Source organism: Oncorhynchus mykiss, chromosome 17 (assembly GCF_013265735.2).
Source record: "Oncorhynchus mykiss isolate Arlee chromosome 17, USDA_OmykA_1.1, whole genome shotgun sequence".
NCBI lineage: Eukaryota > Metazoa > Chordata > Actinopteri > Salmoniformes > Salmonidae > Oncorhynchus > Oncorhynchus mykiss.
In genome coordinates this window covers 59,553,643-59,579,215 of record NC_048581.1, presented here as the reverse complement: position 1 = coordinate 59,579,215, position 25,573 = coordinate 59,553,643, and the positions used below count along the sequence as shown (strand labels likewise).

The 25,573-nt window shown below is 43.3% G+C and overlaps 20 non-coding genes across 20 annotated transcripts; all 20 read right to left on the bottom strand.

Annotated features, from left to right (window-relative positions):
- Window positions 1-262: 262 nt before the first annotated feature.
- Window positions 263-404, bottom strand: LOC118940712. The gene has a single exon (XR_005037298.1). It is a non-coding gene; the product is annotated as a U4 spliceosomal RNA (small nuclear RNA).
- Window positions 405-1,535: 1,131 nt separating this feature from the next.
- Window positions 1,536-1,677, bottom strand: LOC118940711. The gene has a single exon (XR_005037297.1). It is a non-coding gene; the product is annotated as a U4 spliceosomal RNA (small nuclear RNA).
- A 1,131-nt stretch (window positions 1,678-2,808) lies between these two features.
- On the bottom strand, window positions 2,809-2,950 carry LOC118940710. Its single transcript, XR_005037296.1, has one exon. It is a non-coding gene; the product is annotated as a U4 spliceosomal RNA (small nuclear RNA).
- Window positions 2,951-4,081: 1,131 nt separating this feature from the next.
- LOC118940709 lies at window positions 4,082-4,223 on the bottom strand. Its single transcript, XR_005037295.1, has one exon. It is a non-coding gene; the product is annotated as a U4 spliceosomal RNA (small nuclear RNA).
- Window positions 4,224-5,354: 1,131 nt separating this feature from the next.
- On the bottom strand, window positions 5,355-5,496 carry LOC118940708. Its single transcript, XR_005037294.1, has one exon. It is a non-coding gene; the product is annotated as a U4 spliceosomal RNA (small nuclear RNA).
- A 1,131-nt stretch (window positions 5,497-6,627) lies between these two features.
- LOC118940588 lies at window positions 6,628-6,768 on the bottom strand. The gene has a single exon (XR_005037176.1). It is a non-coding gene; the product is annotated as a U4 spliceosomal RNA (small nuclear RNA).
- Window positions 6,769-7,898: 1,130 nt separating this feature from the next.
- LOC118940707 lies at window positions 7,899-8,040 on the bottom strand. Its single transcript, XR_005037293.1, has one exon. It is a non-coding gene; the product is annotated as a U4 spliceosomal RNA (small nuclear RNA).
- A 1,131-nt stretch (window positions 8,041-9,171) lies between these two features.
- Window positions 9,172-9,313, bottom strand: LOC118940706. The gene has a single exon (XR_005037292.1). It is a non-coding gene; the product is annotated as a U4 spliceosomal RNA (small nuclear RNA).
- A 1,131-nt stretch (window positions 9,314-10,444) lies between these two features.
- On the bottom strand, window positions 10,445-10,586 carry LOC118940541. Its single transcript, XR_005037137.1, has one exon. It is a non-coding gene; the product is annotated as a U4 spliceosomal RNA (small nuclear RNA).
- A 1,131-nt stretch (window positions 10,587-11,717) lies between these two features.
- LOC118940705 lies at window positions 11,718-11,859 on the bottom strand. Its single transcript, XR_005037291.1, has one exon. It is a non-coding gene; the product is annotated as a U4 spliceosomal RNA (small nuclear RNA).
- A 1,131-nt stretch (window positions 11,860-12,990) lies between these two features.
- On the bottom strand, window positions 12,991-13,132 carry LOC118940704. Its single transcript, XR_005037290.1, has one exon. It is a non-coding gene; the product is annotated as a U4 spliceosomal RNA (small nuclear RNA).
- Window positions 13,133-14,266: 1,134 nt separating this feature from the next.
- LOC118940703 lies at window positions 14,267-14,408 on the bottom strand. Its single transcript, XR_005037289.1, has one exon. It is a non-coding gene; the product is annotated as a U4 spliceosomal RNA (small nuclear RNA).
- Window positions 14,409-15,543: 1,135 nt separating this feature from the next.
- On the bottom strand, window positions 15,544-15,685 carry LOC118940702. The gene has a single exon (XR_005037288.1). It is a non-coding gene; the product is annotated as a U4 spliceosomal RNA (small nuclear RNA).
- Window positions 15,686-16,817: 1,132 nt separating this feature from the next.
- LOC118940701 lies at window positions 16,818-16,959 on the bottom strand. The gene has a single exon (XR_005037287.1). It is a non-coding gene; the product is annotated as a U4 spliceosomal RNA (small nuclear RNA).
- A 1,128-nt stretch (window positions 16,960-18,087) lies between these two features.
- LOC118940577 lies at window positions 18,088-18,228 on the bottom strand. The gene has a single exon (XR_005037165.1). It is a non-coding gene; the product is annotated as a U4 spliceosomal RNA (small nuclear RNA).
- Window positions 18,229-19,356: 1,128 nt separating this feature from the next.
- Window positions 19,357-19,498, bottom strand: LOC118940700. The gene has a single exon (XR_005037286.1). It is a non-coding gene; the product is annotated as a U4 spliceosomal RNA (small nuclear RNA).
- A 1,128-nt stretch (window positions 19,499-20,626) lies between these two features.
- LOC118940699 lies at window positions 20,627-20,768 on the bottom strand. Its single transcript, XR_005037285.1, has one exon. It is a non-coding gene; the product is annotated as a U4 spliceosomal RNA (small nuclear RNA).
- A 1,127-nt stretch (window positions 20,769-21,895) lies between these two features.
- On the bottom strand, window positions 21,896-22,037 carry LOC118940698. The gene has a single exon (XR_005037284.1). It is a non-coding gene; the product is annotated as a U4 spliceosomal RNA (small nuclear RNA).
- Window positions 22,038-23,162: 1,125 nt separating this feature from the next.
- On the bottom strand, window positions 23,163-23,303 carry LOC118940566. The gene has a single exon (XR_005037154.1). It is a non-coding gene; the product is annotated as a U4 spliceosomal RNA (small nuclear RNA).
- Window positions 23,304-24,424: 1,121 nt separating this feature from the next.
- On the bottom strand, window positions 24,425-24,566 carry LOC118940697. The gene has a single exon (XR_005037283.1). It is a non-coding gene; the product is annotated as a U4 spliceosomal RNA (small nuclear RNA).
- Between the last annotated feature and the right edge of the window lie 1,007 nt (window positions 24,567-25,573).

Here is a 25,573-nt window from a genome sequence, read left to right as displayed (position 1 = left end):
GGGTAACATACTACTTGCAACAATTCGAGGCAGTGTGGGGGCAAAGCTGAAACTGTGGGCCCAAACCCGCTGTTGCTGAGTTCATTCTCCCAAACCCTACTTCTGACACAGCATATACTACTGACACCTTTTTTCTGTTTCTACCTAGTTGCAAGATAATGTTCAACTGTCAGCTGAAGCATCAAAAAGGTTATATAATAAATGAGCTGGATGCAGCCCATGTTTGGTCTTGTCACTATCTTCTCTTTCACATGTATAGCAGTCTCACATGAGACTATCAAAAATTGCCAAGGCTGACTATATTTCAAGTCATCCCAAGCGGGGTATTGGGTTAAGTTTTCAACCAGCAATAATCACGCCTCAGATGGACTTCATAGGCTATGATATCGCCTCTGCGAAAGAATGATATATTACAGCTACTCAAACTGTTTACAGTGTTTTGCACAGCTTCTCCTTTAACGGTAATATTGTGTTTTAACATTGCAATGTCTAGCAGTTCGCCCCCTACCTACCACTTTGGTGGATTCTTGATGACATGTCATTCATGGCAAGGTGGGGTACTTATTCAATAGATGTTACCTTTTTCCAGTAGTAAAAAAAACAATATCGAGAGCAAAGCATTTTGGGTAATCTGCACCACTGGCTCAGCTGCAATGGGTCGCAAACCCAAAACCTTTTCAACTCAACCTTGCCACCGCTGCCTCTAGTGGAAGTGTATAACGTGGCTAAGGGTACCTTACTTCTTGCAAGAATTAGAGGCAGTGTGGGGGGCAAAACTGGAATTGTGGACCAATACCACCTGTTGCTGAACCTATTCTCCCCAAGACTACTTCTGACTATATTTCATGTCGTTCCAATGTAAAGTTTTGGGTTAAGTTGTCACCCAACAATAACCACTCCTCGGATGGACCTCATAGGCTATGATAATGCCACTGCGATAGAATATCAGAAATCTGCTATTCAAACTGCTTGCAGTATCTCGCACAGCTTCTCGGCAAACTGTATTATTTTTTGTTACATTGGTATGTCTAGCAGTTCGCCCCCTACCTAACACTGGTGGATTCTCGATTACATGTAATTAATGGCAAGGTGGGGTACTTGTTCAATAGATGTTCCCTTTTTTCCTGGACAAAACCAATATCGAGAGCAAAGCACTTTGGGTAATCAGCACCGCTGGCTCAGCTGCAATGGGGGACGAACCCAAAACCTTTTCATGTAAATCTTGCCATAGCTGCCTCTAGAGGAGGCAAGACAAAGTGGGTCAAGTGGCTTTGGGTAACATACTACTTGCAACAATTCGAGGCAGTGTGGGGGCAAAGCTGAAACTGTGGGCCCAAACCCGCTGTTGCTGAGTTCATTCTCCCGAACCCTACTTCTGACACAGCATATACTACTGACACCTTTTTTCTGTTTCTACCTAGTTGCAAGATAATGTTCAACTGTCAGCTGAAGCATCAAAAAGGTTATATAATAAATGAGCTGGATGCAGCCCATGTTTGGTCTTGTCACTATCTTCTCTTTCACATGTATAGCAGTCTCACATGAGACTATCAAAAATTGCCAAGGCTGACTATATTTCAAGTCATCCCAAGCGGGGTATTGGGTTAAGTTTTCAACCAGCAATAATCACGCCTCAGATGGACTTCATAGGCTATGATATCGCCTCTGCGAAAGAATGATATATTACAGCTACTCAAACTGTTTACAGTGTTTTGCACAGCTTCTCCTTTAACGGTAATATTGTTTTTTAACATTGCAATGTCTAGCAGTTCGCCCCCTACCTACCACTTTGGTGGATTCTTGATGACATGTCATTCATGGCAAGGTGGGGTACTTATTCAATAGATGTTACCTTTTTCCAGTAGTAAAAAAAACAATATCGAGAGCAAAGCATTTTGGGTAATCTGCACCACTGGCTCAGCTGCAATGGGTCGCAAACCCAAAACCTTTTCAACTCAACCTTGCCACCGCTGCCTCTAGTGGAAGTGTATAACGTGGCTAAGGGTACCTTACTTCTTGCAAGAATTAGAGGCAGTGTGGGGGGCAAAACTGGAATTGTGGACCAATACCACCTGTTGCTGAACCTATTCTCCCCAAGACTACTTCTGACTATATTTCATGTCGTTCCAATGTAAAGTTTTGGGTTAAGTTGTCACCCAACAATAACCACTCCTCGGATGGACCTCATAGGCTATGATAATGCCACTGCGATAGAATATCAGAAATCTGCTATTCAAACTGCTTGCAGTATCTCGCACAGCTTCTCGGCAAACTGTATTATTTTTTGTTACATTGGTATGTCTAGCAGTTCGCCCCCTACCTAACACTGGTGGATTCTCGATTACATGTAATTAATGGCAAGGTGGGGTACTTGTTCAATAGATGTTCCCTTTTTTCCTGGACAAAACCAATATCGAGAGCAAAGCACTTTGGGTAATCAGCACCGCTGGCTCAGCTGCAATGGGGGACGAACCCAAAACCTTTTCATGTAAATCTTGCCATAGCTGCCTCTAGAGGAGGCAAGACAAAGTGGGTCAAGTGGCTTTGGGTAACATACTACTTGCAACAATTCGAGGCAGTGTGGGGGCAAAGCTGAAACTGTGGGCCCAAACCCGCTGTTGCTGAGTTCATTCTCCCGAACCCTACTTCTGACACAGCATATACTACTGACACCTTTTTTCTGTTTCTACCTAGTTGCAAGATAATGTTCAACTGTCAGCTGAAGCATCAAAAAGGTTATATAATAAATGAGCTGGATGCAGCCCATGTTTGGTCTTGTCACTATCTTCTCTTTCACATGTATAGCAGTCTCACATGAGACTATCAAAAATTGCCAAGGCTGACTATATTTCAAGTCATCCCAAGCGGGGTATTGGGTTAAGTTTTCAACCAGCAATAATCACGCCTCAGATGGACTTCATAGGCTATGATATCGCCTCTGCGAAAGAATGATATATTACAGCTACTCAAACTGTTTACAGTGTTTTGCACAGCTTCTCCTTTAACGGTAATATTGTGTTTTAACATTGCAATGTCTAGCAGTTCGCCCCCTACCTACCACTTTGGTGGATTCTTGATGACATGTCATTCATGGCAAGGTGGGGTACTTATTCAATAGATGTTACCTTTTTCCAGTAGTAAAAAAAACAATATCGAGAGCAAAGCATTTTGGGTAATCTGCACCACTGGCTCAGCTGCAATGGGTCGCAAACCCAAAACCTTTTCAACTCAACCTTGCCACCGCTGCCTCTAGTGGAAGTGTATAACGTGGCTAAGGGTACCTTACTTCTTGCAAGAATTAGAGGCAGTGTGGGGGGCAAAACTGGAATTGTGGACCAATACCACCTGTTGCTGAACCTATTCTCCCCAAGACTACTTCTGACTATATTTCATGTCGTTCCAATGTAAAGTTTTGGGTTAAGTTGTCACCCAACAATAACCACTCCTCGGATGGACCTCATAGGCTATGATAATGCCACTGCGATAGAATATCAGAAATCTGCTATTCAAACTGCTTGCAGTATCTCGCACAGCTTCTCGGCAAACTGTATTATTTTTTGTTACATTGGTATGTCTAGCAGTTCGCCCCCTACCTAACACTGGTGGATTCTCGATTACATGTAATTAATGGCAAGGTGGGGTACTTGTTCAATAGATGTTCCCTTTTTTCCTGGACAAAACCAATATCGAGAGCAAAGCACTTTGGGTAATCAGCACCGCTGGCTCAGCTGCAATGGGGGACGAACCCAAAACCTTTTCATGTAAATCTTGCCATAGCTGCCTCTAGAGGAGGCAAGACAAAGTGGGTCAAGTGGCTTTGGGTAACATACTACTTGCAACAATTCGAGGCAGTGTGGGGGCAAAGCTGAAACTGTGGGCCCAAACCCGCTGTTGCTGAGTTCATTCTCCCGAACCCTACTTCTGACACAGCATATACTACTGACACCTTTTTTCTGTTTCTACCTAGTTGCAAGATAATGTTCAACTGTCAGCTGAAGCATCAAAAAGGTTATATAATAAATGAGCTGGATGCAGCCCATGTTTGGTCTTGTCACTATCTTCTCTTTCACATGTATAGCAGTCTCACATGAGACTATCAAAAATTGCCAAGGCTGACTATATTTCAAGTCATCCCAAGCGGGGTATTGGGTTAAGTTTTCAACCAGCAATAATCACGCCTCAGATGGACTTCATAGGCTATGATATCGCCTCTGCGAAAGAATGATATATTACAGCTACTCAAACTGTTTACAGTGTTTTGCACAGCTTCTCCTTTAACGGTAATATTGTGTTTTAACATTGCAATGTCTAGCAGTTCGCCCCCTACCTACCACTTTGGTGGATTCTTGATGACATGTCATTCATGGCAAGGTGGGGTACTTATTCAATAGATGTTACCTTTTTCCAGTAGTAAAAAAAACAATATCGAGAGCAAAGCATTTTGGGTAATCTGCACCACTGGCTCAGCTGCAATGGGTCGCAAACCCAAAACCTTTTCAACTCAACCTTGCCACCGCTGCCTCTAGTGGAAGTGTATAACGTGGCTAAGGGTACCTTACTTCTTGCAAGAATTAGAGGCAGTGTGGGGGGCAAAACTGGAATTGTGGACCAATACCACCTGTTGCTGAACCTATTCTCCCCAAGACTACTTCTGACTATATTTCATGTCGTTCCAATGTAAAGTTTTGGGTTAAGTTGTCACCCAACAATAACCACTCCTCGGATGGACCTCATAGGCTATGATAATGCCACTGCGATAGAATATCAGAAATCTGCTATTCAAACTGCTTGCAGTATCTCGCACAGCTTCTCGGCAAACTGTATTATTTTTTGTTACATTGGTATGTCTAGCAGTTCGCCCCCTACCTAACACTGGTGGATTCTCGATTACATGTAATTAATGGCAAGGTGGGGTACTTGTTCAATAGATGTTCCCTTTTTTCCTGGACAAAACCAATATCGAGAGCAAAGCACTTTGGGTAATCAGCACCGCTGGCTCAGCTGCAATGGGGGACGAACCCAAAACGTTTTCATGTAAATCTTGCCATAGCTGCCTCTAGAGGAGGCAAGACAAAGTGGGTCAAGTGGCTTTGGGTAACATACTACTTGCAACAATTCGAGGCAGTGTGGGGGCAAAGCTGAAACTGTGGGCCCAAACCCGCTGTTGCTGAGTTCATTCTCCCGAACCCTACTTCTGACACAGCATATACTACTGACACCTTTTTTCTGTTTCTACCTAGTTGCAAGATAATGTTCAACTGTCAGCTGAAGCATCAAAAAGGTTATATAATAAATGAGCTGGATGCAGCCCATGTTTGGTCTTGTCACTATCTTCTCTTTCACATGTATAGCAGTCTCACATGAGACTATCAAAAATTGCCAAGGCTGACTATATTTCAAGTCATCCCAAGCGGGGTATTGGGTTAAGTTTTCAACCAGCAATAATCACGCCTCAGATGGACTTCATAGGCTATGATATCGCCTCTGCGAAAGAATGATATATTACAGCTACTCAAACTGTTTACAGTGTTTTGCACAGCTTCTCCTTTAACGGTAATATTGTGTTTTAACATTGCAATGTCTAGCAGTTCGCCCCCTACCTACCACTTTGGTGGATTCTTGATGACATGTCATTCATGGCAAGGTGGGGTACTTATTCAATAGATGTTACCTTTTTCCAGTAGTAAAAAAAACAATATCGAGAGCAAAGCATTTTGGGTAATCTGCACCACTGGCTCAGCTGCAATGGGTCGCAAACCCAAAACCTTTTCAACTCAACCTTGCCACCGCTGCCTCTAGTGGAAGTGTATAACGTGGCTAAGGGTACCTTACTTCTTGCAAGAATTAGAGGCAGTGTGGGGGGCAAAACTGGAATTGTGGACCAATACCACCTGTTGCTGAACCTATTCTCCCCAAGACTACTTCTGACTATATTTCATGTCGTTCCAATGTAAAGTTTTGGGTTAAGTTGTCACCCAACAATAACCACTCCTCGGATGGACCTCATAGGCTATGATAATGCCACTGCGATAGAATATCAGAAATCTGCTATTCAAACTGCTTGCAGTATCTCGCACAGCTTCTCGGCAAACTGTATTATTTTTTGTTACATTGGTATGTCTAGCAGTTCGCCCCCTACCTAACACTGGTGGATTCTCGATTACATGTAATTAATGGCAAGGTGGGGTACTTGTTCAATAGATGTTCCCTTTTTTCCTGGACAAAACCAATATCGAGAGCAAAGCACTTTGGGTAATCAGCACCGCTGGCTCAGCTGCAATGGGGGACGAACCCAAAACCTTTTCATGTAAATCTTGCCATAGCTGCCTCTAGAGGAGGCAAGACAAAGTGGGTCAAGTGGCTTTGGGTAACATACTACTTGCAACAATTCGAGGCAGTGTGGGGGCAAAGCTGAAACTGTGGGCCCAAACCCGCTGTTGCTGAGTTCATTCTCCCGAACCCTACTTCTGACACAGCATATACTACTGACACCTTTTTTCTGTTTCTACCTAGTTGCAAGATAATGTTCAACTGTCAGCTGAAGCATCAAAAATGTTATATAATAAATGAGCTGGATGCAGCCCATGTTTGGTGTTGTCACTATCTTCTCTTTCACATGTATAGCAGTCTCACATGAGACTATCAAAAATTGCCAAGGCTGACTATATTTCAAGTCATCCCAAGCGGGTATTGGGTTAAGTTTTCAACCAGCAATAATCACGCCTCAGATGGACTTCATAGGCTATGATATCGCCTCTGCGAAAGAATGATATATTACAGCTACTCAAACTGTTTACAGTGTTTTGCACAGCTTCTCCTTTAACGGTAATATTGTGTTTTAACATTGCAATGTCTAGCAGTTCGCCCCCTACCTACCACTTTGGTGGATTCTTGATGACATGTCATTCATGGCAAGGTGGGGTACTTATTCAATAGATGTTACCTTTTTCCAGTAGTAAAAAAAACAATATCGAGAGCAAAGCATTTTGGGTAATCTGCACCACTGGCTCAGCTGCAATGGGTCGCAAACCCAAAACCTTTTCAACTCAACCTTGCCACCGCTGCCTCTAGTGGAAGTGTATAACGTGGCTAAGGGTACCTTACTTCTTGCAAGAATTAGAGGCAGTGTGGGGGGCAAAACTGGAATTGTGGACCAATACCACCTGTTGCTGAACCTATTCTCCCCAAGACTACTTCTGACTATATTTCATGTCGTTCCAATGTAAAGTTTTGGGTTAAGTTGTCACCCAACAATAACCACTCCTCGGATGGACCTCATAGGCTATGATAATGCCACTGCGATAGAATATCAGAAATCTGCTATTCAAACTGCTTGCAGTATCTCGCACAGCTTCTCGGCAAACTGTATTATTTTTTGTTACATTGGTATGTCTAGCAGTTCGCCCCCTACCTAACACTGGTGGATTCTCGATTACATGTAATTAATGGCAAGGTGGGGTACTTGTTCAATAGATGTTCCCTTTTTTCCTGGACAAAACCAATATCGAGAGCAAAGCACTTTGGGTAATCAGCACCGCTGGCTCAGCTGCAATGGGGGACGAACCCAAAACCTTTTCATGTAAATCTTGCCATAGCTGCCTCTAGAGGAGGCAAGACAAAGTGGGTCAAGTGGCTTTGGGTAACATACTACTTGCAACAATTCGAGGCAGTGTGGGGGCAAAGCTGAAACTGTGGGCCCAAACCCGCTGTTGCTGAGTTCATTCTCCCGAACCCTACTTCTGACACAGCATATACTACTGACACCTTTTTTCTGTTTCTACCTAGTTGCAAGATAATGTTCAACTGTCAGCTGAAGCATCAAAAGGTTATATAATAAATGAGCGGGATGCAGCCCATGTTTGGTCTTGTCACTATCTTCTCTTTCACATGTATAGCAGTCTCACATGAGACTATCAAAAATTGCCAAGGCTGACTATATTTCAAGTCATCCCAAGCGGGGTATTGGGTTAAGTTTTCAACCAGCAATAATCACGCCTCAGATGGACTTCATAGGCTATGATATCGCCTCTGCGAAAGAATGATATATTACAGCTACTCAAACTGTTTACAGTGTTTTGCACAGCTTCTCCTTTAACGGTAACATTGTGTTTTAACATTGCAATGTCTAGCAGTTCGCCCCCTACCTACCACTTTGGTGGATTCTTGATGACATGTCATTCATGGCAAGGTGGGGTACTTATTCAATAGATGTTACCTTTTTCCAGTAGTAAAAAAAACAATATCGAGAGCAAAGCATTTTGGGTAATCTGCACCACTGGCTCAGCTGCAATGGGTCGCAAACCCAAAACCTTTTCAACTCAACCTTGCCACCGCTGCCTCTAGTGGAAGTGTATAACGTGGCTAAGGGTACCTTACTTCTTGCAAGAATTAGAGGCAGTGTGGGGGGCAAAACTGGAATTGTGGACCAATACCACCTGTTGCTGAACCTATTCTCCCCAAGACTACTTCTGACTATATTTCATGTCGTTCCAATGTAAAGTTTTGGGTTAAGTTGTCACCCAACAATAACCACTCCTCGGATGGACCTCATAGGCTATGATAATGCCACTGCGATAGAATATCAGAAATCTGCTATTCAAACTGCTTGCAGTATCTCGCACAGCTTCTCGGCAAACTGTATTATTTTTTGTTACATTGGTATGTCTAGCAGTTCGCCCCCTACCTAACACTGGTGGATTCTCGATTACATGTAATTAATGGCAAGGTGGGGTACTTGTTCAATAGATGTTCCCTTTTTTCCTGGACAAAACCAATATCGAGAGCAAAGCACTTTGGGTAATCAGCACCGCTGGCTCAGCTGCAATGGGGGACGAACCCAAAACGTTTTCATGTAAATCTTGCCATAGCTGCCTCTAGAGGAGGCAAGACAAAGTGGGTCAAGTGGCTTTGGGTAACATACTACTTGCAACAATTCGAGGCAGTGTGGGGGCAAAGCTGAAACTGTGGGCCCAAACCCGCTGTTGCTGAGTTCATTCTCCCGAACCCTACTTCTGACACAGCATATACTACTGACACCTTTTTTCTGTTTCTACCTAGTTGCAAGATAATGTTCAACTGTCAGCTGAAGCATCAAAAAGGTTATATAATAAATGAGCTGGATGCAGCCCATGTTTGGTCTTGTCACTATCTTCTCTTTCACATGTATAGCAGTCTCACATGAGACTATCAAAAATTGCCAAGGCTGACTATATTTCAAGTCATCCCAAGCGGGGTATTGGGTTAAGTTTTCAACCAGCAATAATCACGCCTCAGATGGACTTCATAGGCTATGATATCGCCTCTGCGAAAGAATGATATATTACAGCTACTCAAACTGTTTACAGTGTTTTGCACAGCTTCTCCTTTAACGGTAATATTGTGTTTTAACATTGCAATGTCTAGCAGTTCGCCCCCTACCTACCACTTTGGTGGATTCTTGATGACATGTCATTCATGGCAAGGTGGGGTACTTATTCAATAGATGTTACCTTTTTCCAGTAGTAAAAAAAACAATATCGAGAGCAAAGCATTTTGGGTAATCTGCACCACTGGCTCAGCTGCAATGGGTCGCAAACCCAAAACCTTTTCAACTCAACCTTGCCACCGCTGCCTCTAGTGGAAGTGTATAACGTGGCTAAGGGTACCTTACTTCTTGCAAGAATTAGAGGCAGTGTGGGGGGCAAAACTGGAATTGTGGACCAATACCACCTGTTGCTGAACCTATTCTCCCCAAGACTACTTCTGACTATATTTCATGTCGTTCCAATGTAAAGTTTTGGGTTAAGTTGTCACCCAACAATAACCACTCCTCGGATGGACCTCATAGGCTATGATAATGCCACTGCGATAGAATATCAGAAATCTGCTATTCAAACTGCTTGCAGTATCTCGCACAGCTTCTCGGCAAACTGTATTATTTTTTGTTACATTGGTATGTCTAGCAGTTCGCCCCCTACCTAACACTGGTGGATTCTCGATTACATGTAATTAATGGCAAGGTGGGGTACTTGTTCAATAGATGTTCCCTTTTTTCCTGGACAAAACCAATATCGAGAGCAAAGCACTTTGGGTAATCAGCACCGCTGGCTCAGCTGCAATGGGGGACGAACCCAAAACCTTTTCATGTAAATCTTGCCATAGCTGCCTCTAGAGGAGGCAAGACAAAGTGGGTCAAGTGGCTTTGGGTAACATACTACTTGCAACAATTCGAGGCAGTGTGGGGGCAAAGCTGAAACTGTGGGCCCAAACCCGCTGTTGCTGAGTTCATTCTCCCGAACCCTACTTCTGACACAGCATATACTACTGACACCTTTTTTCTGTTTCTACCTAGTTGCAAGATAATGTTCAACTGTCAGCTGAAGCATCAAAAAGGTTATATAATAAATGAGCTGGATGCAGCCCATGTTTGGTGTTGTCACTATCTTCTCTTTCACATGTATAGCAGTCTCACATGAGACTATCAAAAATTGCCAAGGCTGACTATATTTCAAGTCATCCCAAGCGGGGTATTGGGTTAAGTTTTCAACCAGCAATAATCACACCTCAGATGGACTTCATAGGCTATGATATCGCCTCTGCGAAAGAATGATATATTACAGCTACTCAAACTGTTTACAGTGTTTTGCACAGCTTCTCCTTTAACGGTAATATTGTGTTTTAACATTGCAATGTCTAGCAGTTCGCCCCCTACCTACCACTTTGGTGGATTCTTGATGACATGTCATTCATGGCAAGGTGGGGTACTTATTCAATAGATGTTATCTTTTTCCAGTAGTAAAAAAAACAATATCGAGAGCAAAGCATTTTGGGTAATCTGCACCACTGGCTCAGCTGCAATGGGTCGCAAACCCAAAACCTTTTCAACTCAACCTTGCCACCGCTGCCTCTAGTGGAAGTGTATAACGTGGCTAAGGGTACCTTACTTCTTGCAAGAATTAGAGGCAGTGTGGGGGGCAAAACTGGAATTGTGGACCAATACCACCTGTTGCTGAACCTATTCTCCCCAAGACTACTTCTGACTATATTTCATGTCGTTCCAATGTAAAGTTTTGGGTTAAGTTGTCACCCAACAATAACCACTCCTCGGATGGACCTCATAGGCTATGATAATGCCACTGCGATAGAATATCAGAAATCTGCTATTCAAACTGCTTGCAGTATCTCGCACAGCTTCTCGGCAAACTGTATTATTTTTGTTACATTGGTATGTCTAGCAGTTCGCCCCCTACCTAACACTGGTGGATTCTCGATTACATGTAATTAATGGCAAGGTGGGGTACTTGTTCAATAGATGTTCCCTTTTTTCCTGGACAAAACCAATATCGAGAGCAAAGCACTTTGGGTAATCAGCACCGCTGGCTCAGCTGCAATGGGGGACGAACCCAAAACCTTTTCATGTAAATCTTGCCATAGCTGCCTCTAGAGGAGGCAAGACAAAGTGGGTCAAGTGGCTTTGGGTAACATACTACTTGCAACAATTCGAGGCAGTGTGGGGGCAAAGCTGAAACTGTGGGCCCAAACCCGCTGTTGCTGAGTTCATTCTCCCGAACCCTACTTCTGACACAGCATATACTACTGACACCCTTTTTTCTGTTTCTACCTAGTTGCAAGATAATGTTCAACTGTCAGCTGAAGCATCAAAAAGGTTATATAATAAATGAGCTGGATGCAGCCCATGTTTGGTCTTGTCACTATCTTCTCTTTCACATGTATAGCAGTCTCACATGAGACTATCAAAAATTGCCAAGGCTGACTATATTTCAAGTCATCCCAAGCGGGGTATTGGGTTAAGTTTTCAACCAGCAATAATCACGCCTCAGATGGACTTCATAGGCTATGATATCGCCTCTGCGAAAGAATGATATATTACAGCTACTCAAACTGTTTACAGTGTTTTGCACAGCTTCTCCTTTAACGGTAATATTGTGTTTTAACATTGCAATGTCTAGCAGTTCGCCCCCTACCTACCACTTTGGTGGATTCTTGATGACATGTCATTCATGGCAAGGTGGGGGTACTTATTCAATAGATGTTACCTTTTTCCAGTAGTAAAAAAAACAATATCGAGAGCAAAGCATTTTGGGTAATCTGCACCACTGGCTCAGCTGCAATGGGTCGCAAACCCAAAACCTTTTCAACTCAACCTTGCCACCGCTGCCTCTAGTGGAAGTGTATAACGTGGCTAAGGGTACCTTACTTCTTGCAAGAATTAGAGGCAGTGTGGGGGGCAAAACTGGAATTGTGGACCAATACCACCTGTTGCTGAACCTATTCTCCCCAAGACTACTTCTGACTATATTTCATGTCGTTCCAATGTAAAGTTTTGGGTTAAGTTGTCACCCAACAATAACCACTCCTCGGATGGACCTCATAGGCTATGATAATGCCACTGCGATAGAATATCAGAAATCTGCTATTCAAACTGCTTGCAGTATCTCGCACAGCTTCTCGGCAAACTGTATTATTTTTTGTTACATTGGTATGTCTAGCAGTTCGCCCCCTACCTAACACTGGTGGATTCTCGATTACATGTAATTAATGGCAAGGTGGGGTACTTGTTCAATAGATGTTCCCTTTTTTCCTGGACAAAACCAATATCGAGAGCAAAGCACTTTGGGTAATCAGCACCGCTGGCTCAGCTGCAATGGGGGACGAACCCAAAACCTTTTCATGTAAATCTTGCCATAGCTGCCTCTAGAGGAGGCAAGACAAAGTGGGTCAAGTGGCTTTGGGTAACATACTACTTGCAACAATTCGAGGCAGTGTGGGGGCAAAGCTGAAACTGTGGCCCAAACCCGCTGTTGCTGAGTTCATTCTCCCGAACCCTACTTCTGACACAGCATATACTACTGACACCTTTTTTCTGTTTCTACCTAGTTGCAAGATAATGTTCAACTGTCAGCTGAAGCATCAAAAAGGTTATATAGTAAATGAGCTGGATGCAGCCCATGTTTGGTCTTGTCACTATCTTCTCTTTCACATGTATAGCAGTCTCACATGAGACTATCAAAAATTGCCAAGGCTGACTATATTTCAAGTCATCCCAAGCGGGGTATTGGGTTAAGTTTTCAACCAGCAATAATCACGCCTCAGATGGACTTCATAGGCTATGATATCGCCTCTGCGAAAGAATGATATATTACAGCTACTCAAACTGTTTACAGTGTTTTGCACAGCTTCTCCTTTAACGGTAATATTGTGTTTTAACATTGCAATGTCTAGCAGTTCGCCCCCTACCTACCACTTTGGTGGATTCTTGATGATATGTCATTCATGGCAAGGTGGGGTACTTATTCAATAGATGTTACCTTTTTCCAGTAGTAAAAAAAAACAATATCGAGAGCAAAGCATTTGGGTAATCTGCACCACTGGCTCAGCTGCAATGGGTCGCAAACCCAAAACCTTTTCAACTCAACCTTGCCACCGCTGCCTCTAGTGGAAGTGTATAACGTGGCTAAGGGTACCTTACTTCTTGCAAGAATTAGAGGCAGTGTGGGGGGCAAAACTGGAATTGTGGACCAATACCACCTGTTGCTGAACCTATTCTCCCCAAGACTACTTCTGACTATATTTCATGTCGTTCCAATGTAAAGTTTTGGGTTAAGTTGTCACCCAACAATAACCACTCCTCGGATGGACCTCATAGGCTATGATAATGCCACTGCGATAGAATATCAGAAATCTGCTATTCAAACTGCTTGCAGTATCTCGCACAGCTTCTCGGCAAACTGTATTATTTTTTGTTACATTGGTATGTCTAGCAGTTCGCCCCCCTACCTAACACTGGTGGATTCTCGATTACATGTAATTAATGGCAAGGTGGGGTACTTGTTCAATAGATGTTCCCTTTTTTTCCTGGACAAAACCAATATCGAGAGCAAAGCACTTTGGGTAATCAGCACCGCTGGCTCAGCTGCAATGGGGGACGAACCCAAAACCTTTTCATGTAAATCTTGCCATAGCTGCCTCTAGAGGAGGCAAGACAAAGTGGGTCAAGTGGCTTTGGGTAACATACTACTTGCAACAATTCGAGGCAGTGTGGGGGCAAAGCTGAAACTGTGGGCCCAAACCCGCTGTTGCTGAGTTCATTCTCCCGAACCCTACTTCTGACACAGCATATACTACTGACACCTTTTTTCTGTTTCTACCTAGTTGCAAGATAATGTTTCAACTGTCAGCTGAAGCATCAAAAAGGTTATATAATAAATGAGCTGGATGCAGCCCATGTTTGGTCTTGTCACTATCTTCTCTTTCACATGTATAGCAGTCTCACATGAGACTATCAAAAATTGCCAAGGCTGACTATATTTCAAGTCATCCCAAGCGGGGTATTGGGTTAAGTTTTCAACCAGCAATAATCACGCCTCAGATGGACTTCATAGGCTATGATATCGCCTCTGCGAAAGAATGATATATTACAGCTACTCAAACTGTTTACAGTGTTTTGCACAGCTTCTCCTTTAACGGTAATATTGTGTTTTAACATTGCAATGTCTAGCAGTTCGCCCCCTACCTACCACTTTGGTGGATTCTTGATGACATGTCATTCATGGCAAGGTGGGGTACTTATTCAATAGATGTTACCTTTTTCCAGTAGTAAAAAAAACAATATCGAGAGCAAAGCATTTTGGGTAATCTGCACCACTGGCTCAGCTGCAATGGGTCGCAAACCCAAAACCTTTTCAACTCAACCTTGCCACCGCTTGCCTCTAGTGGAAGTGTATAACGTGGCTAAGGGTACCTTACTTCTTGCAAGAATTAGAGGCAGTGTGGGGGGGCAAAACTGGAATTGTGGACCAATACCACCTGTTGCTGAACCTATTCTCCCCAAGACTACTTCTGACTATATTTCATGTCGTTCCAATGTAAAGTTTTGGGTTAAGTTGTCACCCAACAATAACCACTCCTCGGATGGAACCTCATAGGCTATGATAATGCCACTGCGATAGAATATCAGAAATCTGCTATTCAAACTGCTTGCAGTATCTCGCACAGCTTCTCGGCAAACTGTATTATTTTTTGTTACATTGGTATGTCTAGCAGTTCGCCCCCTACCTAACACTGGTGGATTCTCGATTACATGTAATTAATGGCAAGGTGGGGTACTTGTTCAATAGATGTTCCCTTTTTTCCTGGACAAAACCAATATCGAGAGCAAAGCACTTTGGGTAATCAGCACCGCTGGCTCAGCTGCAATGGGGGACGAACCCAAAACGTTTTCATGTAAATCTTGCCATAGCTGCCTCTAGAGGAGGCAAGACAAAGTGGGTCAAGTGGCTTTGGGTAACATACTACTTGCAAACAATTCGAGGCAGTGTGGGGGCAAAGCTGAAACTGTGGGCCCAAAACCCGCTGTTGCTGAGTTCATTCTCCCGAACCCTACTTCTGACACAGCATATACTACTGACACCTTTTTTCTGTTTCTACCTAGTTGCAAGATAATGTTCAACTGTCAGCTGAAGCATCAAAAGGTTATATAATAAATGAGCTGGATGCAGCCCATGTTTGGTCTTGTCACTATCTTCTCTTTCACATGTATAGCAGTCTCACATGAGACTATCAAAAATTGCCAAGGCTGACTATATTTCAAGTCATCCCAAGCGGGGTATTGGGTTAAGTTTTCAACCAGCAATAATCACGCCTCAGATGGACTTCATAGGCTATGATATCGCCTCTGCGAAAGAATGATATATTACAGCTACTCAAACTGTTTACAGTGTTTTGCACAGCTTCTCCTTTAACGGTAATATTGTGTTTTAACATTGCAATGTCTAGCAGTTCGCCCCCTACCTACCACTTTGGTGGATTCTTGATGACATGTCATTCATGGCAAGGTGGGGTACTTATTCAATAGATGTTACCTTTTTCCAGTAGTAAAAAAACAATATCGAGAGCAAAGCATTTTGGGTAATCTGCACCACTGGCTCAGCTGCAATGGGTCGCAAACCCAAAACCTTTTCAACTCAACCTTGCCACCGCTGCCTCTAGTGGAAGTGTATAACGTGGCTAAGGGTACCTTACTTCTTGCAAGAATTAGAGGCAGTGTGGGGGGCAAAACTGGAATTGTGGACCAATACCACCTGTTGCTGAACCTATTCTCCCCAAGACTACTTCTGACTATATTTCATGTCGTTCCAATGTAAAGTTTTGGGTTAAGTTGTCACCCAACAATAACCACTCCTCGGATGGACCTCATAGGCTATGATAATGCCACTGCGATAGAATATCAGAAATCTGCTATTCAAACTGCTTGCAGTATCTCGCACAGCTTCTCGGCAAACTGTATTATTTTTTGTTACCTTGGTATGTCTAGCAGTTCGCCCCCCTACCTAACACTGGTGGATTCTCGATTACATGTAATTAATGGCAAGGTGGGGTACTTGTTCAATAGATGTTCCCTTTTTTCCTGGACAAAACCAATATCGAGAGCAAAGCACTTTGGGTAATCAGCACCGCTGGCTCAGCTGCAATGGGGGACGAACCAAAACGTTTTCATGTAAATCTTGCCATAGCTGCCTCTAGAGGAGGCCAAGACAAAGTGGGTCAAGTGGCTTTGGGTAACCATACTACTTGCAACAATTCGAGGCAGTGTGGGGCCAAAGCTGAAACTGTGGGCCCAAACCCGCTGTTGCTGAGTTCATTCTCCCGAACCCTACTTCTGACACAGCATATACTACTGACACCTTTTTTCTGTTTCTACCTAGTTGCAAGATAATGTTCAACTGTCAGCTGAAGCATCAAAAAGGTTATATAATAAATGAGCTGGATGCAGCCCATGTTTGGTCTTGTCACTATCTTCTCTTTCACATGTATAGCAGTCTCACATGAGACTATCAAAAATTGCCAAGGCTGACTATATTTCAAGTCATCCCAAGCGGGGTATTGGGTTAAGTTTTCAACCAGCAATAATCACGCCTCAGATGGACTTCATAGGCTATGATATCGCCTCTGCGAAAGAATGATATATTACAGCTACTCAAACTGTTTACAGTGTTTTGCACAGCTTCTCCTTTAACGGTAATATTGTGTTTTAACATTGCAATGTCTAGCAGTTCGCCCCCTACCTACCACTTTGGTGGATTCTTGATGACATGTCATTCATGGCAAGGTGGGGTACTTATTCAATAGATGTTACCTTTTTCCAGTAGTAAAAAAAACAATATCGAGAGCAAAGCATTTTGGGTAATCTGCACCACTGGCTCAGCTGCAATGGGTCGCAAACCCAAAACCTTTTCAACTCAACCTTGCCACCGCTGCCTCTAGTGGAAGTGTATAACGTGGCTAAGGGTACCTTACTTCTTGCAAGAATTAGAGGCAGTGTGGGGGCAAAACTGGAATTGTGGACCAATACCACCTGTTGCTGAACCTATTCTCCCCAAGACTACTTCTGACTATATTTCATGTCGTTCCAATGTAAAGTTTTGGGTTAAGTTGTCACCCAACAATAACCACTCCTCGGATGGACCTCATAGGCTATGATAATGCCACTGCGATAGAATATCAGAAATCTGCTATTCAAACTGCTTGCAGTATCTCGCACAGCTTCTCGGCAAACTGTATTATTTTTTGTTACATTGGTATGTCTAGCAGTTCGCCCCCTACCTAACACTGGTGGATTCTCGATTACATGTAATTAATGGCAAGGTGGGGTACTTGTTCAATAGATGTTCCTTTTTTCCTGGACAAAACCAATATCGAGAGCAAAGCACTTTGGGTAATCAGCACCGCTGGCTCAGCTGCAATGGGGGACGAACCCAAAACCTTTTCATGTAAATCTTGCCATAGCTGCCTCTAGAGGAGGCAAGACAAAGTGGGTCAAGTGGCTTTGGGTAACATACTACTTGCAACAATTCGAGGCAGTGTGGGGGCAAAGCTGAAACTGTGGGCCCAACCCGCTGTTGCTGAGTTCATTCTCCCGAACCCTACTTCTGACACAGCATATACTACTGACACCTTTTTTCTGTTTCTACCTAGTTGCAAGATAATGTTCAACTGTCAGCTGAAGCATCAAAAAGGTTATATAATAAATGAGCTGGATGCAGCCCATGTTTGGTCTTGTCACTATCTTCTCTTTCACATGTATAGCAGTCTCACATGAGACTATCAAAAATTGCCAAGGCTGACTATATTTCAAGTCATCCCAAGCGGGTATTGGGTTAAGTTTTCAACCAGCAATAATCACGCCTCAGATGGACTTCATAGGCTATGATATCGCCTCTGCGAAAGAATGATATATTACAGCTACTCAAACTGTTTACAGTGTTTTGCACAGCTTCTCCTTTAACGGTAACATTGTGTTTTAACATTGCAATGTCTAGCAGTTCGCCCCCTACCTACCACTTTGGTGGATTCTTGATGACATGTCATTCATGGCAAGGTGGGGTACTTATTCAATAGATGTTACCTTTTTCCAGTAGTAAAAAAAACAATATCGAGAGCAAAGCATTTTGGGTAATCTGCACCACTGGCTCAGCTGCAATGGGTCGCAAACCCAAAACCTTTTCAACTCAACCTTGCCACCGCTGCCTCTAGTGGAAGTGTATAACGTGGCTAAGGGTACCTTACTTCTTGCAAGAATTAGAGGCAGTGTGGGGGCAAAACTGGAATTGTGGACCAATACCACCTGTTGCTGAACCTATTCTCCCCAAGACTACTTCTGACTATATTTCATGTCGTTCCAATGTAAAGTTTGGGTTAAGTTGTCACCCAACAATAACCACTCCTCGGATGGACCTCATAGGCTATGATAATGCCACTGCGATAGAATATCAGAAATCTGCTATTCAAACTGCTTGCAGTATCTCGCACAGCTTCTCGGCAAACTGTATTATTTTTTGTTACATTGGTATGTCTAGCAGTTCGCCCCTACCTAACACTGGTGGATTCTCGATTACATGTAATTAATGGCAAGGTGGGGTACTTGTTCAATAGATGTTCCCTTTTTTCCTGGACAAAACCAATATCGAGAGCAAAGCACTTTGGGTAATCAGCACCGCTGGCTCAGCTGCAATGGGGGACGAACCCAAAACCTTTTCATGTAAATCTTGCCATAGCTGCCTCTAGAGGAGGCAAGACAAAGTGGGTCAAGTGGCTTTGGGTAACATACTACTTGCAACAATTCGAGGCAGTGTGGGGGCAAAGCTGAAACTGTGGGCCCAAACCCGCTGTTGCTGAGTTCATTCTCCCGAACCCTACTTCTGACACAGCATATACTACTGACACCTTTTTTCTGTTTCTACCTAGTTGCAAGATAATGTTCAACTGTCAGCTGAAGCATCAAAAAGGTTATATAATAAATGAGCTGGATGCAGCCCATGTTTGGTCTTGTCACTATCTTCTCTTTCACATGTATAGCAGTCTCACATGAGACTATCAAAAATTGCCAAGGCTGACTATATTTCAAGTCATCCCAAGCGGGGTATTGGGTTAAGTTTTCAACCAGCAATAATCACGCCTCAGATGGACTTCATAGGCTATGATATCGCCTCTGCGAAAGAATGATATATTACAGCTACTCAAACTGTTTACAGTGTTTTGCACAGCTTCTCCTTTAACGGTAATATTGTGTTTTAACATTGCAATGTCTAGCAGTTCGCCCCCTACCTACCACTTTGGTGGATTCTTGATGACATGTCATTCATGGCAAGGTGGGGTACTTATTCAATAGATGTTACCTTTTTCCAGTAGTAAAAAAAACAATATCGAGAGCAAAGCATTTTGGGTAATCTGCACCACTGGCTCAGCTGCAATGGGTCGCAAACCCAAAACCTTTTCAACTCAACCTTGCCACCGCTGCCTCTAGTGGAAGTGTATAACGTGGCTAAGGGTACCTTACTTCTTGCAAGAATTAGAGGCAGTGTGGGGGGCAAAACTGGAATTGTGGACCAATACCACCTGTTGCTGAACCTATTCTCCCCAAGACTACTTCTGACTATATTTCATGTCGTTCCAATGTAAAGTTTTGGGTTAAGTTGTCACCCAACAATAACCACTCCTCGGATGGACCTCATAGGCTATGATAATGCCACTGCGATAGAATATCAGAAATCTGCTATTCAAACTGCTTGCAGTATCTCGCACAGCTTCTCGGCAAACTGTATTATTTTTTGTTACATTGGTATGTCTAGCAGTTCGCCCCCTACCTAACACTGGTGGATTCTCGATTACATGTAATTAATGGCAAGGTGGGGTACTTGTTCAATAGATGTTCCCTTTTTCCTGGACAAAACCAATATCGAGAGCAAAGCACTTTGGGTAATCAGCACCGCTGGCTCAGCTGCAATGGGGGACGAACCAAAACCTTTTCATGTAAATCTTGCCATAGCTGCCTCTAGAGGAGGCAAGACAAAGTGGGTCAAGTGGCTTTGGGTAACATACTACTTGCAACAATTCGAGGCAGTGTGGGGGCAAAGCTGAAACTGTGGGCCCAAACCCGCTGTTGCTGAGTTCATTCTCCCGAACCCTACTTCTGACACAGCATATACTACTGACACCTTTTTTCTGTTTCTACCTAGTTGCAAGATAATGTTCAACTGTCAGCTGAAGCATCAAAAGGGTTTATAATAAATGAGCTGGATGCAGCCCATGTTTGGTCTTGTCACTATCTTCTCTTTCACATGTATAGCAGTCTCACATGAGACTATCAAAAATTGCCAAGGCTGACTATATTTCAAGTCATCCCAAGCGGGGTATTGGGTTAAGTTTTCAACCAGCAATAATCACGCCTCAGATGGACTTCATAGGCTATGATATCGCCTCTGCGAAAGAATGATATATTACAGCTACTCAAACTGTTTACAGTGTTTTGCACAGCTTCTCCTTTAACGGTAATATTGGTTTTAACATTGCAATGTCTAGCAGTTCGCCCCCTACCTACCACTTTGGTGGATTCTTGATGACATGTCATTCATGGCAAGGTGGGGTACTTATTCAATAGATGTTACCTTTTTCCAGTAGTAAAAAAAAACAATATCGAGAGCAAAGCATTTTGGGTAATCTGCACCACTGGCTCAGCTGCAATGGGTCGCAAACCCAAAACCTTTCAACTCAACCTTGCCACCGCTGCCTCTAGTGGAAGTGTATAACGTGGCTAAGGGTACCTTACTTCTTGCAAGAATTAGAGGCAGTGTGGGGGGCAAAACTGGAATTGTGGACCAATACCACCTGTTGCTGAACCTATTCTCCCCAAGACTACTTCTGACTATATTTCATGTCGTTCCAATGTAAAGTTTTGGGTTAAGTTGTCACCCAACAATAACCACTCCTCGGATGGACCTCATAGGCTATGATAATGCCACTGCGATAGAATATCAGAAATCTGCTATTCAAACTGCTTGCAGTATCTCGCACAGCTTCTCGGCAAACTGTATTATTTTTTGTTACATTGGTATGTCTAGCAGTTCGCCCCCTACCTAACACTGGTGGATTCTCGATTACATGTAATTAATGGCAAGGTGGGGTACTTGTTCAATAGATGTTCCCTTTTTTCCTGGACAAAACCAATATCGAGAGCAAAGCACTTTGGGTAATCAGCACCGCTGGCTCAGCTGCAATGGGGGACGAACCCAAAACCTTTTCATGTAAATCTTGCCATAGCTGCCTCTAGAGGAGGCAAGACAAAGTGGGTCAAGTGGCTTTGGGTAACATACTACTTGCAACAATTCGAGCAGTGTGGGGGCAAAGCTGAAACTGTGGGCCCAAACCCGCTGTTGCTGAGTTCATTCTCCCGAACCCTACTTCTGACACAGCATATACTACTGACACCTTTTTCTGTTTCTACCTAGTTGCAAGATAATGTTCAACTGTCAGCTGAAGCATCAAAAGGGTATATAATAAATGAGCTGGATGCAGCCCATGTTTGGTCTTGTCACTATCTTCTCTTTCACATGTATAGCAGTCTCACATGAGACTATCAAAAATTGCCAAGGCTGACTATATTTCAAGTCATCCCAAGCGGGGTATTGGGTTAAGTTTTCAACCAGCAATAATCACGCCTCAGATGGACTTCATAGGCTATGATATCGCCTCTGCGAAAGAATGATATATTACAGCTACTCAAACTGTTTACAGTGTTTTGCACAGCTTCTCCTTTAACGGTAATATTGTGTTTTAACATTGCAATGTCTAGCAGTTCGCCCCCTACCTACCACTTTGGTGGATTCTTGATGACATGTCATTCATGGCAAGGTGGGGTACTTATTCAATAGATGTTACCTTTTTCCAGTAGTAAAAAAAAACAATATCGAGAGCAAAGCATTTTGGGTAATCTGCACCACTGGCTCAGCTGCAATGGGTCGCAAACCCAAAACCTTTTCAACTCAACCTTGCCACCGCTGCCTCTAGTGGAAGTGTATAACGTGGCTAAGGGTACCTTACTTCTTGCAAGAATTAGAGGCAGTGTGGGGGGCAAAACGGAATTGTGGACCAATACCACCTGTTGCTGAACCTTCTCCCCAAGACTACTTCTGACTATATTTCATGTCGTTCCAATGTAAAGTTTTGGGTTAAGTTGTCACCCAACAATAACCACTCCTCGGATGGACCTCATAGGCTATGATAATGCCACTGCGATAGAATATCAGAAATCTGCTATTCAAACTGCTTGCAGTATCTCGCACAGCTTCTCGGCAAACTGTATTATTTTTTGTTACATTGGTATGTCTAGCAGTTCGCCCCTACTAACACTGGTGGATTCTCGATTACATGTAATTAATGGCAAGGTGGGGTACTTGTTCAATAGATGTTCCTTTTTTCCTGGACAAAAACCAATATCGAGAGCAAAGCACTTTGGGTAATCAGCACCGCTGCTCAGCTGCAATGGGGGACGAACCCAAAACCTTTTCATGTAAATCTTGCCATAGCTGCCTCTAGAGGAGGCAAGACAAAGTGGGTCAAGTGGCTTTGGGTAACATACTACTTGCAACAATTCGAGGCAGTGTGGGGGCAAAGCTGAAACTGTGGGCCCAAACCCGCTGTTGCTGAGTTCATTCTCCCGAACCCTACTTCTGACACAGCATATACTACTGACACCTTTTTCTGTTTCTACCTAGTTGCAAGATAATGTTCAACTGTCAGCTGAAGCATCAAAAAGGTTATATAATAAATGAGCTGGATGCAGCCCATGTTTGGTCTTGTCACTATCTTCTCTTTCACATGTATAGCAGTCTCACATGAGACTATCAAAAATTGCCAAGGCTGACTATATTTCAAGTCATCCAAGCGGGGTATTGGGTTAAGTTTTCAACCAGCAATAATCACGCCTCAGATGGACTTCATAGGCTATGATATCGCCTCTGCGAAAGAATGATATATTACAGCTACTCAAACTGTTTACAGTGTTTTGCACAGCTTCTCCTTTAACGGTAACATTGTGTTTTAACATTGCAATGTCTAGCAGTTCGCCCCTACCTACCACTTTGGTGGATTCTTGATGACATGTCATTCATGGCAAGGTGGGGTACTTATTCAATAGATGTTACCTTTTTCCAGTAGTAAAAAAAACAAATCGAGAGCAAAGCATTTTGGGTAATCTGCACCACTGGCTCAGCTGCAATGGGTCGCAAACCCAAAACCTTTTCAACTCAACCTTGCCACCGCTGCCTCTAGTGGAAGTGTATAACGTGGCTAAGGGTACCTTACTTCTTGCAAGAATTAGAGGCAGTGTGGGGGCAAACTGGAATTGTGGACCAATACACACTGTTGCTGAACCTATTCTCCCCAAGACTACTTCTGACTATATTCATGTCGTTCCAATGTAAAGTTTTGGGTTAAGTTGTCACCCAACAATAACCACTCCTCGGATGGACCTCATAGGCTATGATAATGCCACTGCGATAGAATATCAGAAATCTGCTATTCAAACTGCTTGCAGTATCTCGCACAGCTTCTCGGCAAACTGTATTATTTTTTGTTACATTGGTATGTCTAGCAGTTCGCCCCTACCTAACACTGGTGGATTCTCGATTACATGTAATTAATGGCAAGGTGGGGTACTTGTTCAATAGATGTTCCCTTTTTTCCTGGACAAAACCAATATCGAGAGCAAAGCACTTTGGGTAATCAGCACCGCTGGCTCAGCTGCAATGGGGGACGAACCCAAAACCTTTTCATGTAAATCTTGCCATAGCTGCTCTAGAGGAGGCAAGACAAAGTGGGTCAAGTGGCTTTGGGTAACATACTACTTGCAACAATTCGAGGCAGTGTGGGGGCCAAAGCTGAAACTGTGGGCCCAAACCCGCTGTTGCTGAGTTCATTCTCCCGAACCTACTTCTGACACAGCATATACTACTGACACCTTTTTTCTGTTTCTACCTAGTTGCAAGATAATGTTCAACTGTCAGCTGAAGCATCAAAAGGTTATAAATAAATGAGCTGGATGCAGCCATGTTTGGTCTTGTCACTATCTTCTCTTTCACATGTATAGCAGTCTCACATGAGACTATCAAAAATTGCCAAGGCTGACTATATTTCAAGTCATCCCAAGCGGGGTATTGGGTTAAGTTTTCAACCAGCAATAATCACGCCTCAGATGGACTTCATAGGCTATGATATCGCCTCTGCGAAAGAATGATATATTACAGCTACTCAAACTGTTTACAGTGTTTTGCACAGCTTCTCCTTTAACGGTAATATTGTTGTTAAACATTGCAATGTCTAGCAGTTCGCCCCCTACCTACCACTTTGGTGGATTCTTGATGACATGTCATTCATGGCAAGGTGGGGTACTTATTCAATAGATGTTACCTTTTTCCAGTAGTAAAAAAAACAATATCGAGAGCAAAGCATTTGGGTAATCTGCACCACTGGCTCAGCTGCAATGGGTCGCAAACCCAAACCCTTTTCAACTCAACCTTGCCACCGCTGCCTCTAGTGGAAGTGTATTAAACGGCTAGGGTACCTTACTTCTTGCAAGAATTAGAGGCAGTGTGGGGGGCAAAACTGGAATTGTGGACCAATACACCTGTTGCTGAACCTATTCTCCCCAAGACTACTTCTGACTATATTTCATGTCGTTCCATGTAAAGTTTTGGGTTAAGTTGTCACCCAACAATAACCACTCCTCGGATGACCTCATAGGCTATGATAATGCCACTGCGATAGAATATCAGAAATCTGCTATTCAAAGTGCTTGCAGTATCTCGCACAGCTTCTCGGCAAACTGTATTTATTTTTTGTTACATTGGTATGTCTAGCAGTTCGCCCCCTACCTAACACTGTGGGATTCTCGATTACATGTAATTAATGGCAAGGTGGGTACTTGTTCAATAGATGTTCCCTTTTTTCCTGGACAAAACCAATATCGAGAGCAAAGCACTTGGGTAATCAGCACCGCTGGCTCAGCTGCAATGGGGACGAACCCAACCTTTTCATGTAAATCTTGCCATAGCTGCCTCTAGAGGAGGCAAGACAAAGTGGGTCAAGTGGGTTTGGGTAACAATACTTGCAACAATTCGAGGCAGTGTGGGGGCCAAAGCTGAAACTGTGGGCCCAAACCCGCTGTATTGCTGAGTTCATTCTCCCGAACCCTACTTCTGACACAGCATATACTACTGACACCTTTTTTCTGTTTCTACCT